The sequence below is a fragment of the Heterodontus francisci genome, chromosome 28 (assembly GCF_036365525.1).
Source record: "Heterodontus francisci isolate sHetFra1 chromosome 28, sHetFra1.hap1, whole genome shotgun sequence".
Taxonomy (NCBI): Eukaryota; Metazoa; Chordata; class Chondrichthyes; order Heterodontiformes; family Heterodontidae; genus Heterodontus; species Heterodontus francisci.
In genome coordinates, this window is record NC_090398.1 from 62,195,559 (window position 1) to 62,207,996 (window position 12,438).

The following is a 12,438-nucleotide window of genomic DNA, read 5'->3' on the forward strand; positions in this document are numbered from 1 at the left end:
GTAGCGGTGAGAGTGCGAGCCAGGGGGCAGCTGGGAAGGTACGTTTCACTATAAAGTACTTACCTGGCGATTCGGCGGACGCGGACACGGGGACTGCTGGGTAAGTGAACTTATATATTCGGGCAGTGGCTAAACCCGAAAGACTACACGTGCCGTGTCTCCCACCCATCCTCCTCCTCCAACCAAAAAAAGGACTCTTGTGTGGAGGGTTTGGTTAGGTAAGGTTTTCCTTTATATTTTTTTATTCTCTGTTGTCAATTTCGAGCAGAGGGGATGGAAGCTAGGGCAGTTGCATGCTCCTCTTGCAGGATGTGGGAGGTAAGGGTCACCACTTGTGTCCCTGCTGACTTCACCTGTGAGAAGTGCACCCAACTCCAGCTCCTCACAGACCGCGTGAGGGAACTGGAGCTGGAGCTGGATGAACTTCGGATCATGAGGGAGGCAGAGGGGATGATAGAGAGCAGTTATAGGGAAGTACTGACACCGAAGTCACAGGATAAAGGTAGCTGGGTGACCGTCAGGGGAGAGAAAGGGAATAGGCGCACAGTGCAGGGATCCCCTGTGGCCGTTCCCCTCAATAATAAGTATACCGTTTTGGATACGGTTGGGGGGGGGACCTACCAGGGGAAAGCCACAGCGGCCAGGTCTCTGGCACTGAGCCTGGCTCTGCGGCTCAGACAGGAAGGGTGGAGAATAGGAGAGCGATAGTGATAGGAGATTCAATGGTCAGAGGAACAGACAGGAGATTCTGTGGTCGTGAACGAGACTCCCGGATGGTATGTTGCCTCCTGGGTGCCAGGGTCAGGGATGTCTCAGATCGAGTCTACAGGATTCTTAAGGGGGAGGGGGAGCAGCCAGAAGTCGTGGTACATATCGGTACCAATGACATAGCTCAGAAAAGGGATGAGGACCTGAAAAGCGAATATAGGAGTTAGGTTGGAAGCGAAAAGGCAGGACGAGCAGAATAGTAATCTCAGGATTGATACCGGTGCCACGTGCTAGTGAGGCTAGAAACAGAGAGCGAGTGCAGCTGAACACGTGGCTACAGAGCTGGTGTAGCAGGGAGGGCTTCAGTTATGTGGATCATTGGGATACCTTCTGGGGAAGGTGGGACCTGTACAAGAAGGAGAGGTTGCAACTGAACTGGAGGGGCACCAATATCCTGGGCGGGAGGTTTGCTAGAGCTCTTCGGGAGGGTTTAAACTAGTTTGGCAGGGGGATGGGAACCGGAGCTATGGATCAGTGGACGGGGTAGCTGTTGAACAGGCAGATACCGAGTGCAGAGAGTCTGTGAACAAGGTTAGACAGTTGACAGGGCAAAGTTTCAGCCAGTATGATGGGTTGAAGTGTGTCTATTTTAATGCAAGAAGTGTCAGGAATAAGGGTGATGAACTTAAAGCATGGATCAGTACTTCGAGCTACGATGTTGTGGCCATTTCAGACACTTGGAGATCACAGGGGCAGGAATGGATGTTGGATGCTCCGGGGTTTAGATGTTTCAAAAGGAATAGGGAGGGAGGTAAAAGAAGTGGGGGAGTGGCATTGTTAATCAGGGATAGTATCACAGCTGCAGAAAGGTAGGTCATCGAGGAGGGTTTGTCTACTGAGTCATTATGGGTGGAAGTCAGAAACAGGAAAGGAGCAGTCACTTTATTGGGAGTTTTCTATAGACCCCCCAATAACAACAGAGACACGGAGGAACAGATTGGGAGGCAGATTTTGGAAAGGTGCAGAAGTAACAGGGTTGTTGTCATGGGTGACTTCAACTTCCCTAATATTGATTGGAACCTCCTTAGTGCAAATAGTTTGGATGGAGCAGTTTTTGTCAGGTGTGTCCAGGAAGGTTTCCTGACTCAATATGTCGATTTTTTTTTTATTTCCAAAATATACTTTATTCATAAAGATCTGTAAAAATTACATTGCCACACAGTTTCCAAACAGCACCAAAAAATACAAACATTGCAAGGGGGATCAGTTTCCTTCAATACTGTCATGAGTTTCTTCCCAAACCTTCCGTTTCACAATTGTCATGTCAATTACAGTTTTACATATACAGCAATTGAGAATATTAACGATACAGTTCGAGGGGTTTCCCATGGATCCAGCCCCTCAGTCCAGCTTGGTGGGGGAACCTTACACTGTGGTCTTTCCCTATTGAGCCTTTGCTGCGGCTGCCCCAAGCCTTAGTGCGTCCCTCAGCACGTAGTCCTGGACCTTGGAATGTGCCAGTCTGCAACATTCGGTGGTGGACAACTCTTTGCGCTGCAAGACCAGCAAGTTTCGGGCAGACCAAAGGGCGTCTTTCACCGAATTGATAGTCCTCCAGCAGCAGTTGATGTTTGTCTCGGTGTGCGTCCCTGGGAACAGCCCGTAGAGCACAGACTCCTGTGTTACAGAGCTGCTTGGGATGAACATTGACAAAAACCACTGCATCTCTTTCCACACCTGCTTTGCAAAGGCACATTCCAGGAGGAGGTGGGCGACCGTCTCTTCCCCACCACAGCCAACGCGGGGGCACTGTGCGGAGGGGGCGAGACTTCGGGTGTGCTGGAAGGATCTGACGGGGAGGGCCCTTCTCACCACCAGCCAAGCTACGTCTTGGTGCTTGTTTGAAAGTTCTGGTGATGAGGCATTCCGCCAAATGACTTTGACGGTCTGCTCGGGGAACCATCCGACAGGATCCACCGTTTCCTTTTCCCGTAGGGCGTTGAGGACATTCCGTGCAGACCACTGCCTGATGGACCGGTGGTCAAAGGTGTTTCCCCGCAGAAACTCTCCACGAAGGATAGGTGGTACGGCACCGCCCAACGGCATGGAGCGTTCCGCGGCAATGTGACCAGGCCCATCCTTCGCAACACCGGGGACAGATAGAACCTCAGCACGTAGTGACACTTGGAGTTTGCGTACTGGGGATCTGCACACAGCTTGATGCAGCCGCACACGAAGGTGGTCATCAGGATGAGGGCCGCGTTGGGTACATTTTTCCCGCCCTTGTCCAGAGATTTGAACATCGTGTCCCTCCGGACCCGGTCCATTTTAGATCCCCAGACGAAGCGGAAAATGGCTCGGGTGACTGCCACGGCGCAGGAGTGGGGTTTGGGCCAGACCTGCGCCACGTAGAGCAACAACGTGAGCGCCTCGCACCTGATGACCAGGTTCTTACCCACAATGGAGAGAGATCGCTGCCCCCACATGCCCAACTTTTGTCGTACCTTGGCTACTCGCTCCTCCCATGTTTTGGTGCACGCCCCGGCCCTTCCGAACCATATCCCCAGCACCTTCAGGTAATCTGACCTGACGGTGAAGGGGACAAAGGATCGGTCAGCCCAGTTGCCAAAGAACATGGCCTCGCTCTTGCCGTGGTTAACTTTGGCTCCCGAGGCCAGTTCGAACTGGTCGCAGATGCTCATCAGTCTGCGCACGGACAGCGGATCCGAGCAGAAAACGGCGACGTCATCCATGTACAGGGAGGTTTTGACCTGAGTGCCTCCGCTGCCTGGGATTGTCACCCCTCTTATGCTCGCATCCTTCCTAATAGACTCAGCAAAGGGTTCAATACAGCACACAAACAAGACCGGGGATAGAGGGCAGCCCTGTCTGACTCCAGATTTGATCGGGAAACTTTCCGATTCCCACCCGTTGATTGAGACTGCGCTACTGATGTTTGTGTAGAGCAGTTGGATCCAATTGCAGATTCCCACCCCAAACCCCATTTTGGAAAGCACGTCCATCATGTAGGTGTGCGATATCCTGTCAAAAGCCTTCTCCTGGTCCAGGCTGATGAGGCAGGTGTCCACCCTCCTGTCCCGTATGTAGGCGATCGTATCCCTGAGTATCGCAAAGCTATCAGAGATCTTCCTGTCGGGTACAGTACAGGTCTGATCGGGGTGAATCACCAACTCCAGAGCAGACTTGACTCGACTGGCTATAACTTTGGACAGAATCTTGTAATCAACATTAAGTAGTGAGATGGGCCGCCAATTTCTGATTTCTGCCCTCTCCCCCTTCTGCTTGTAAATGAGGGTGATGATGCCTTTTCTCATGGATTCTGACATGCTGCCGGCCAGGAGCATACTCTCGTATACTTCCAGCAGGGCCGGGCCGACCCAGTCCCACAGGGCCGAGTACAACTCGACCGGTAAACCGTCGCTCCCGGGAGTTTTACTCGTCTCGAAAGACTGGACGGCCTTTGTCAGCTCGTCCAGAGTTAGCGGCTTGTCCAGTCTCTCCCTCCTGCTGTCATCTAAGACCTCTGTGATAGATGACAGGAAGGACTGGGAGGCTCTGCTGTCTGTGGGCTTCGCGTCATACAGCCCAGCATAAAAGGATTTGCTGATCCTTAGTATGTCGGACTGCGAAGACGTTACCGAGCCATCTTCTTCCTTCAGGCTGCTGATAACAGAGCTCTCTCTGTGTACCTTTTGGAAGAAGTAACGCGAGCACGTCTCATCCTGCTCGATGGAACGGACTCTGGATCGGAAGATGATCTTGGAGGCCTCCTTGGCAAAGAGCGAGGCCTGCTGGCTCTTCACCTCTTGGAGGTCCTCCTTGACCTCGACCCCCATTGACTGCAACCGGAGTAGATTTTGCATAATTTTCTGGAGTCGGGACAGTTCCCTCTGTCTCTCTCTCGCCTTCTGAACACCTTTGTGGATGAAGAACCTCTTGATGTTCTCCTTAATCGCTTCCCACCAGTGAACTGGAGACTCAAAGAGGGGTTTCAGGTCCTCCAACCTTTGTAATCCCTTTTGAGTTCCTCAACGTTCTCTGGGGTCAGCAGTGTCGCATTGAACTTCCACGTCCCTCTGCCAACCCGCTGGTCGTCCTGTAAGTGACAGTCGGCCATTAAGAGGCAGTGGTCGGAGAAGAACACCGGCTTGACGTCGGTGGTTCCGACCGTGACAGCACGGGACACAAACAGGAAGTCAATCCTGGAACGGGCAGACCCGTCCGATCTTGACCATGTGTATCTGCGCTGCGCTCCGTCTGCAGGTTTGCTGAAGACGTCGTGCAGTTTGGCATCCTTAACTGTTTCTATTAGGAATCTGGACGTAGCGTCCAGTTTGCTGTCGTCACTGCCGGATCGTCCAGCCGCATCGATGATGCAGTTGAAGTCACCGCCTAGGATGACCGGCCTGGACGTCGCCAGCAGCAGTGGGAGCTGCTGGAAGACGGTCAGCCGCTCGCTGCGTTGTACCGGGGCGTACACGTTGATCAACCGGAGCGGAACGTTGTTGTACATCACGTCTGCTACGAGGAGGCGGCCGCCCACCACCTCCTTAACTTCGGAGATGGTGAAGTTACCTCCCCGCAGCAGAATACCCAGGCCGGAGGAACGGCAGTCATTACCCCCCGACCAGATCGATGGCCCGTGGGACCATCATCGCGACCACTGCCTGTAGGTGCTGAGGTGTGGTATTCCACACTCCTGCAGAAACAGTAGGTCAGCTTTGAGCTTGGCAAGGTAATCCAAGGTTGAAACACATCGCGTAGTAGATTTAATGCTACGCACATTAATGGAAGCAATTCTTACACCCATGTTTTACTAAAAATTAGTTGTTGCTTCCCATACCATTTGTCCTCGCTAGTCCCAGTCCTTCGGGATGTTCCTGCATACCCATCGTGTGCGCAAGCAGTTTCACGTTGGTTGGGCTCAGAAACCCCTCCTGATTTTTCATGCAGGGTTAGTGCCGCTCGGGTGACATCGGGGGGGGTCTTGTAGGCAGAGAGGATTGGGTTGTCCTCAGCTGCTTCCATCTGTTCCTCCTCGAAAACATCACAGCTCCCGGTCTCCAGGAGCTCAGGTGCGCCAGACGTGTCTTTGCTCCCGGTGTCCCGGAGCTGAGATGCGTTGGCCACTTCGTTACGTATGGGGCATTGGGGTTGGGCCACGCCGGGCCCATCACAGCTTCCAGTGCCCGGGGGCTAGGATGCTTTACCATCCATCTCGGAGTTCTGCCGCCTCTTTTGAAGGGGCTGTCGTTCCAGCATTTCCCCGTCCAGTGAAGAGGAGTTGTTGCAGTCTGATTCAGAAGAGAGCCTCCACTTGCCACTGGTTTGGGTGGTGGCTTTGGGATGTTTTTTTCTTTGTGGTTTTCCTCTGGACCACTTGCCACTGACCTGTTTGTGTAGATAGGCTGACTGGAGGGGAAGCTATGTTGGATTTGGTGCTTGGCAACGAACAAGGCCAGGTGGCAGATCTCTCGGTGGGAGAGCATTTCGGTGATAGTGATCACAACTCCCTGACCTTTACTATCGTCATGGAGAGAGACAGGAGCGGACGGGATGGGAAAATATTTAATTGGGGGAGGGGGAATTACAATGCTATTAGGCAGGAACTGGGGAGCATAAATTGGGAACAGATGTTCTCAGGGAAATGCACGACAGAAATGTGGAGGTTGTTTAGGGAGCACTTGCTGCGACTGCTGGATAGGTTTGTCCCGATGAGGCAAGGAAGGGATGGTAGGGTGAAGGAACCTTGGATGACAAGAAATGTGGAACAGCTAGTCAAGAGGAAGAAGGAAGCTTACTTAAGGTTGAGGAAGCAAGGATCAGACAGGGCTCTAGAGGGTTACAAGGTAGCCAGGAAGGAACTGAAGAATGGACTTAGGAGAGCTAGAAGGGGACATGAAAAAGTCTTGGCGGGTAGGTTTAAGGAAAATCCCAATGCGTTCTACACTTATGTGAGGAACAAGAGGATGGCCGGAGTGAGGGTAGGGCCGATCAAGGATAGTGGAGGGAACTTGTGCCTGGAGTCGGAGGAGGTAGGGGAGGTCCTAAATGAATTCTTTGCTTCAGTATTCACTAGTGAGAGGGACCTGGTCGTTTGTGAGGACAGCGTGAAACAGGCTGATATGCTCGAACAGGTTGATGTTAAGAGGGAGGATGTGCTGGAAATTTTGAAAGACATGAGGACAGATAAGTCCCTGGGGCCAGACGGGATATACCCAAGGATATTAAGGGAAGCGAGGGAAGAGATTGCCGCGCCTTTGGCGATGATCTTTGCGTCCTCACTGTCCACTGGAGTAGTACCAGTTGATTGGAGGGTGGCAAATGTTATTCCCTTGTTCAAGAAAGGGAATAGGGATAACCCTGGGAATTATAGACCAGTCAGTCTTACGTAGGTAGTGGGCAAATTATTGGAGAGGATTCTGAGAGACAGGATTTATGATTAGTTGGAAAAGCATAGTTTGATTAGAGACAGTCAGCATGGCTTTGTGAGGGGCAGGTCATGCCTCACAAGCCTTATTGAATTCTTTGAAGATGTGACAAAACACATTGATGAAGGAAGAGCAGTGGATGTGGTGTATATGGATTTCAGCAAGGCGTTTGATAAGGTTCCCCATGGTAGGCTCATTCAGAAAGTAAGGAGGCATGGGATACAGGGAAAGTTGGCTGTCTGGATACAGAATTGGCTGGCCCATGGTGGTAGTAGATGGAAAGTATTCAGCCTGGAGCTCGGTGACCAGTGGTGTTCCGCAGGGATCTGTTCTGGGACCTCCGCTCTTTGTGATTGTTATAAATGACTTGGATGAGGATGTGGAAGTCTGGGTTAGCAAGTTTGCCGATGACACGAAGGTTGCTGGAGTTGTGGATAGTGTGGAAGGCTGTTGTAGGTTGCAACAGGACATTGACAGGATGCAGAGCTGGGCTGAGAAGTGGCAGATGGAGTTCAACCTGGAAAAGTGTGAAGTGATTCATTTTGGAGGGTTGAATTTGAATGCAGAATACAGGCGAAAAGACAGGATTCTTGGTAGTGTGGAGGAACAGAGGGATCTTGGGGCCCATGTCCATAGATCGCTCAAAGTTGCCACCCAAGTTGATAGGGTTGTTAAGAAGGCGTATGGTGTGTTGGCTTTCATTAACAGGGGGATTGAGTTTAAGAGCCGCGAGGTTATGCTGCAGCTCTATAAAGCCCTGGTTAGACCACACTTGGAATATTGTGTTCAGTTCTGGTCGTCTCATTATAGGAAGGATGTGGAAGCTTTAGAGAGGGTGCAGAGGAGATTTATCAGGATGCTGCCTGGACTGGAGGGCATGTCTTACGAAGAAAGATTGAGGGAGCTGGGACTTTTCTCATTGGAACGAAGAAGGATGAGAGGTGACTTGATAGAGGGGTACAAGATGATGAGAGGCATAGATAGAGTGGATAGCCAGAGACTTTTTCCCAGGGTGGAAAGGACTATCACCAGGGGGCATAATTTTAAGGTGATGGAGGAAGGTTTCGGGGAGATGTCAGAGGTAGTTTCTTCACACAAGAGAGTGGTGGGTGCATGGAGTGCACTGCCAGCGGTGGTAGTAGAAGCAGATACATTAGGGACATTTAAGCGTCTCTTGGATAGGTACATGGATGATAGTAGAATGAAGGGTATGTAGGTAGTTTTGATCTTAGAGTAGGTTAAAGGTTCGGCACATCATCGTGGGCCGAAGGGCCTGACCTGTGCTGTACTGTTCTATGTTCTATGTTCTATAACACAGGTGTTGGGAGGCACAGCCTGGCTACGCAATGTTACAAGGACGTTGAGTGACACCATCGACAACGGGACAGAGAGAAAAACACACAGAAAACGAATAGACTGTGAGGAAGCAAAAGTGAGGAACGGAGAGAGAGAGACAGACAACGAAACTGAGATGGAGAAACAAGGCATTTGTATGATTGTGCTCTCCCTGTTGTCTAAAGGTATTTCCTGTTGTGTAAATATGTTTTCTGTTGTGTAAAGATGTCCCCTGTTGTTGTGTAAAGGTTTTCCCTGTTATTGTTTTATTTTCTTTTACTGACCGTCTCCTCACTGACCATTTGTCCTGGTTTTATTGTGGCCAACATCACCATCTGGTGGTGGAGAGGAGACTCTGCAGGAAGGGGTTGACAAAGTGGGAGAGACTCGGCTGGTCCGTGTTTGCAGTTTGTGTTCGTGTGAGCAAAAGTGATTTATTACTGATTGATCTGTTCACTCGAAGGAAGAAGCTGATTGCAATCGAGCGCATCTTGTTATTATGGGGAAACACTTGATGTTTTGAAAGTGAACTGTTTGTGTTATTACCAAACATAAATAGCAGAGAATGGTTTCAATCCATCGACCTCTGGGTTATGGGCCCAGCACGCTTCCGCTGCGCCACTCTGCTAACTGCTGTTTTCAATTTTAGCTGCCTGTTTGTGAAATATGTTCATTTCTCCAATGTTTTTATCAAAATAGGATTGTGGTCGGATTTCTCAAGAATCCCGGACTCAGCAACACACGTGCTGACGGACTCACCCTCACTGCACAATGACACAAGGACACTGAGTAACAGCACCGATAATGAGGCAGGCAGAGAAAGACACACAGAAAACCAGGAAGAGATTATCAGGACCCAGAAGGGAACAGACAGAGAAAGACACAGAAAACCAGGAAGAGATTATCAGGACCCAGAAGGGAACAGACAGAGAAAGGTACTGAGCAAACCAGCAAGAGACAGCGAAAGACTGATGATTTATGTAATTGTGTTCACTGTTGTGTAAAGATGTTCCCTGTGTTCTTTTAAAGATATTTCCTGCTGTGTAATATGTTCTCTGTTGTGTTACTGTATTCGCTGTTGTGTGAAGATGTTCTCTGTTATTATGTAAAATGGTTCCCTGTTGGGTAAAGATCTTCTCAGTTGTGTAAATATGATCCGTCTTGTGTAAAAGTGTTCCGGGTTGTTTAAATATGTTCCCTGCTCTGTAATGTAGAGCTGAGTCTGCACTAATGGAATTGCTACAGTATCTTCCAGTCTGATACTGTATGAGGGCTGGAATGTGATCCAAAGCACAGTCTATACAAATTAAATTGCTATTGTATCTTTTAGTTTCACAATCCGGGGGAGTTTTAAACTGAATTCTCAGTTTGCATCTCAGGTTATACTATCTTTCAGATTCTCTCAATCTGATATCACACTTGAGATTTAGACTTAAGAAAGGATGTACTGGCATTGGAGGAGTTCAAAAGCGATTCACTCAGCTGCTTCCTGAAATGAAGGGGTTGACTTATGAAGAACGGCTAAACAGGTTATTCATTCGTGTTTAGAAGAATGAGGGGTGATCTTTTTGAAACGTACAAGATTCTGAGGGGGCTTAACAGGGTGAAGAAGGGTCTCTGACCTGAAACATTAACTCTGCTTCTCTCTTCACAGATGCTGCCAGACCTGCTGAGTATTTCCAGCATTTCTTGTTTTTATTAACAGGGTCGATGTTGAGAAAATGTTTCCACTAGTGGGGAAATCTCAAACTAGGCGACATAGTTACAGAATAAGGGGACACTCATTTAAAACTGAGATGCAAAGGAATTTCTTCTCTCAGAGGGTAGTGAATGTCTGGAATTCTCTACCCCAGACAGTATTGGAGGCTAAATCACTGAAAGTATTTAAAGAGGATGTAAATAGATTTTTGAAATATTGGAGAGTTGAGGGCTATGAAGAGCTGCCATGAAAGAGGAGTTGAGGTCTGGGGCAGATCAGCCATGATCTTACTGAATGGCGGGGCAGGCTTGAGGGGCCGAATGGCCTACTCCTGCTCCTATTTCTTCTGTTCTTATGTTATGTTATTTCTAATGTATATGTCAGGATGCACTATGGGAATTAATACTGAAACTTATAAACTCATAATGTGTGTAAATATTGAGCTGATATTTAACTTGAATCTCAGAGTACATTATTGTCGTTAATTCTGTAAGTTTGAAAAGGGAACTCTGTGCCATAATGAAAACAAGAAATGCTGGAAATACTCAGCAGGTCAGGCAGCATCTGTACAGAGAGAAGCAAAGTTAACGTTTCAGGTCAGTGACCTTTCAGATGCTGCCAGACCTTTTGAAAGTCCATGTGCACCACATCAACAGCATTGCCCTCATCATCCCTCTCTGTTACCTCATCAAAAAACTACAGCAGGACAGTTAAACATGATTTTCCCTAAAGAAATCCATGCTGGATTTCTTGAATTAACCCACATTTGTCCATGGGATTATTAATTTTGTCCCGAATTATTCTTTCGAGAAGTTTTCCCACCTCCAAAATTGAACTGACTAGGGAGTCAAATGAGGTGAGTTGCTCTAACAGAGAGCCAGCACGGGTTCGACAGGCTGAATGGCCTCCTTCTGTGCTGTAGCCATTCTATGATTGTATGATTCTAGCAACAACTGTTGGTGGAGAGGCAGTGATGCAGGAATGGGTTGACAGAAAGGGGAAAGTCTGGGCTGGTGTGTGTTCGGGTTTGTGAATAAAGGTGATTTGGAAGCTGTGTTCCAAATTGAAGTGTTTACTGGAAGGAAGAAGTTGATGTAAATAAAGAGTAAAACGTGTTCAGATGAAGTGTGGTGTGATTGTGGGCAGCAGTAAATCTATTGTTGGTGAATTATTTGTGTTAATAAACTTCCACTGCACCCTCTGCTGCAGGCTGCTGTTTATATCCTGCTGTGTATTAGTGCTGTGTGTTAACGAGATAAATGTTTGTTTCAGCGCTGTTTATAAAGCAATAGCATTGCACTCAAACAGTCCCAGACACAGCAACACACGTACAAAAGCAAAATACTGCAGATGCTGGAAATCTGAAACATAAACAGAAAATGCTTGAAATAATTAGCAGGTCTGGCAGCATCTGTGGAGAGAGAACAAAGTTAATGTGAGCTGAGGAAACAGACCTGAACTGTTAACTGTTTCTCTCTGCACAGATGCTGCCAGACCTACTGAGCATTTCCAGCATTTTCTGTTTTTATTACAGCAACACAGGTGTTGGGAGGCTCAGCCCGGCTACACAATGTTACAAGGACGCTGAGTAACACCATCGACAACGGGACAGAAAGAAAAACACACAGAAAACCAAGAATAGACTGTGAGGAAGCAAAAGTGAGGGACAGAGAGAGAGGCAACGAGACTGAGATGGAGAAACAAGGCATTTGTATGATTGTGTTCTCCCTGTTATCTAAAGGCATTTCCTGTTGTGTAAAGATGTACCCTGTTGTTGTGTAAAGGTTTTCCTGTTATTGTTTTATTTTCTGTCACTGACCGTCTCCTCACTGTGACGATTTGTCCTGGTTTTATTGTGGCCAACATCACCATCTGGTGGTGGAGAGGAGGCTCTGCAGGAAGGGGTTGACAAAGTGGGAGAGACTCGGCTGGTCCGTGTTTGCAGCTTGTGTTCGTGTGAGCACAAGTGAGTTGTTACTGATTGATGTGTTCACGAGAAAGAAGAAGCTGATTGCAATAGAGTGCCTTTGGAAGCATCTTGTTATTATGGGTAAATACTTGATGTTTTGAAAGTGAACTGTTTGCATTATTACCAAACATAAACAGCAGAGAATGGTTTCGATCCATTGACCTCTGTGTTATGAGCCCAGCACGCTTCCACTGCACCACTCTGCTAACTGCTGTTTTAAATTTCAGCTGCCTGTTAGTGAAATATGTTCATTTCCCCAAAGTTTTTATAGAAAT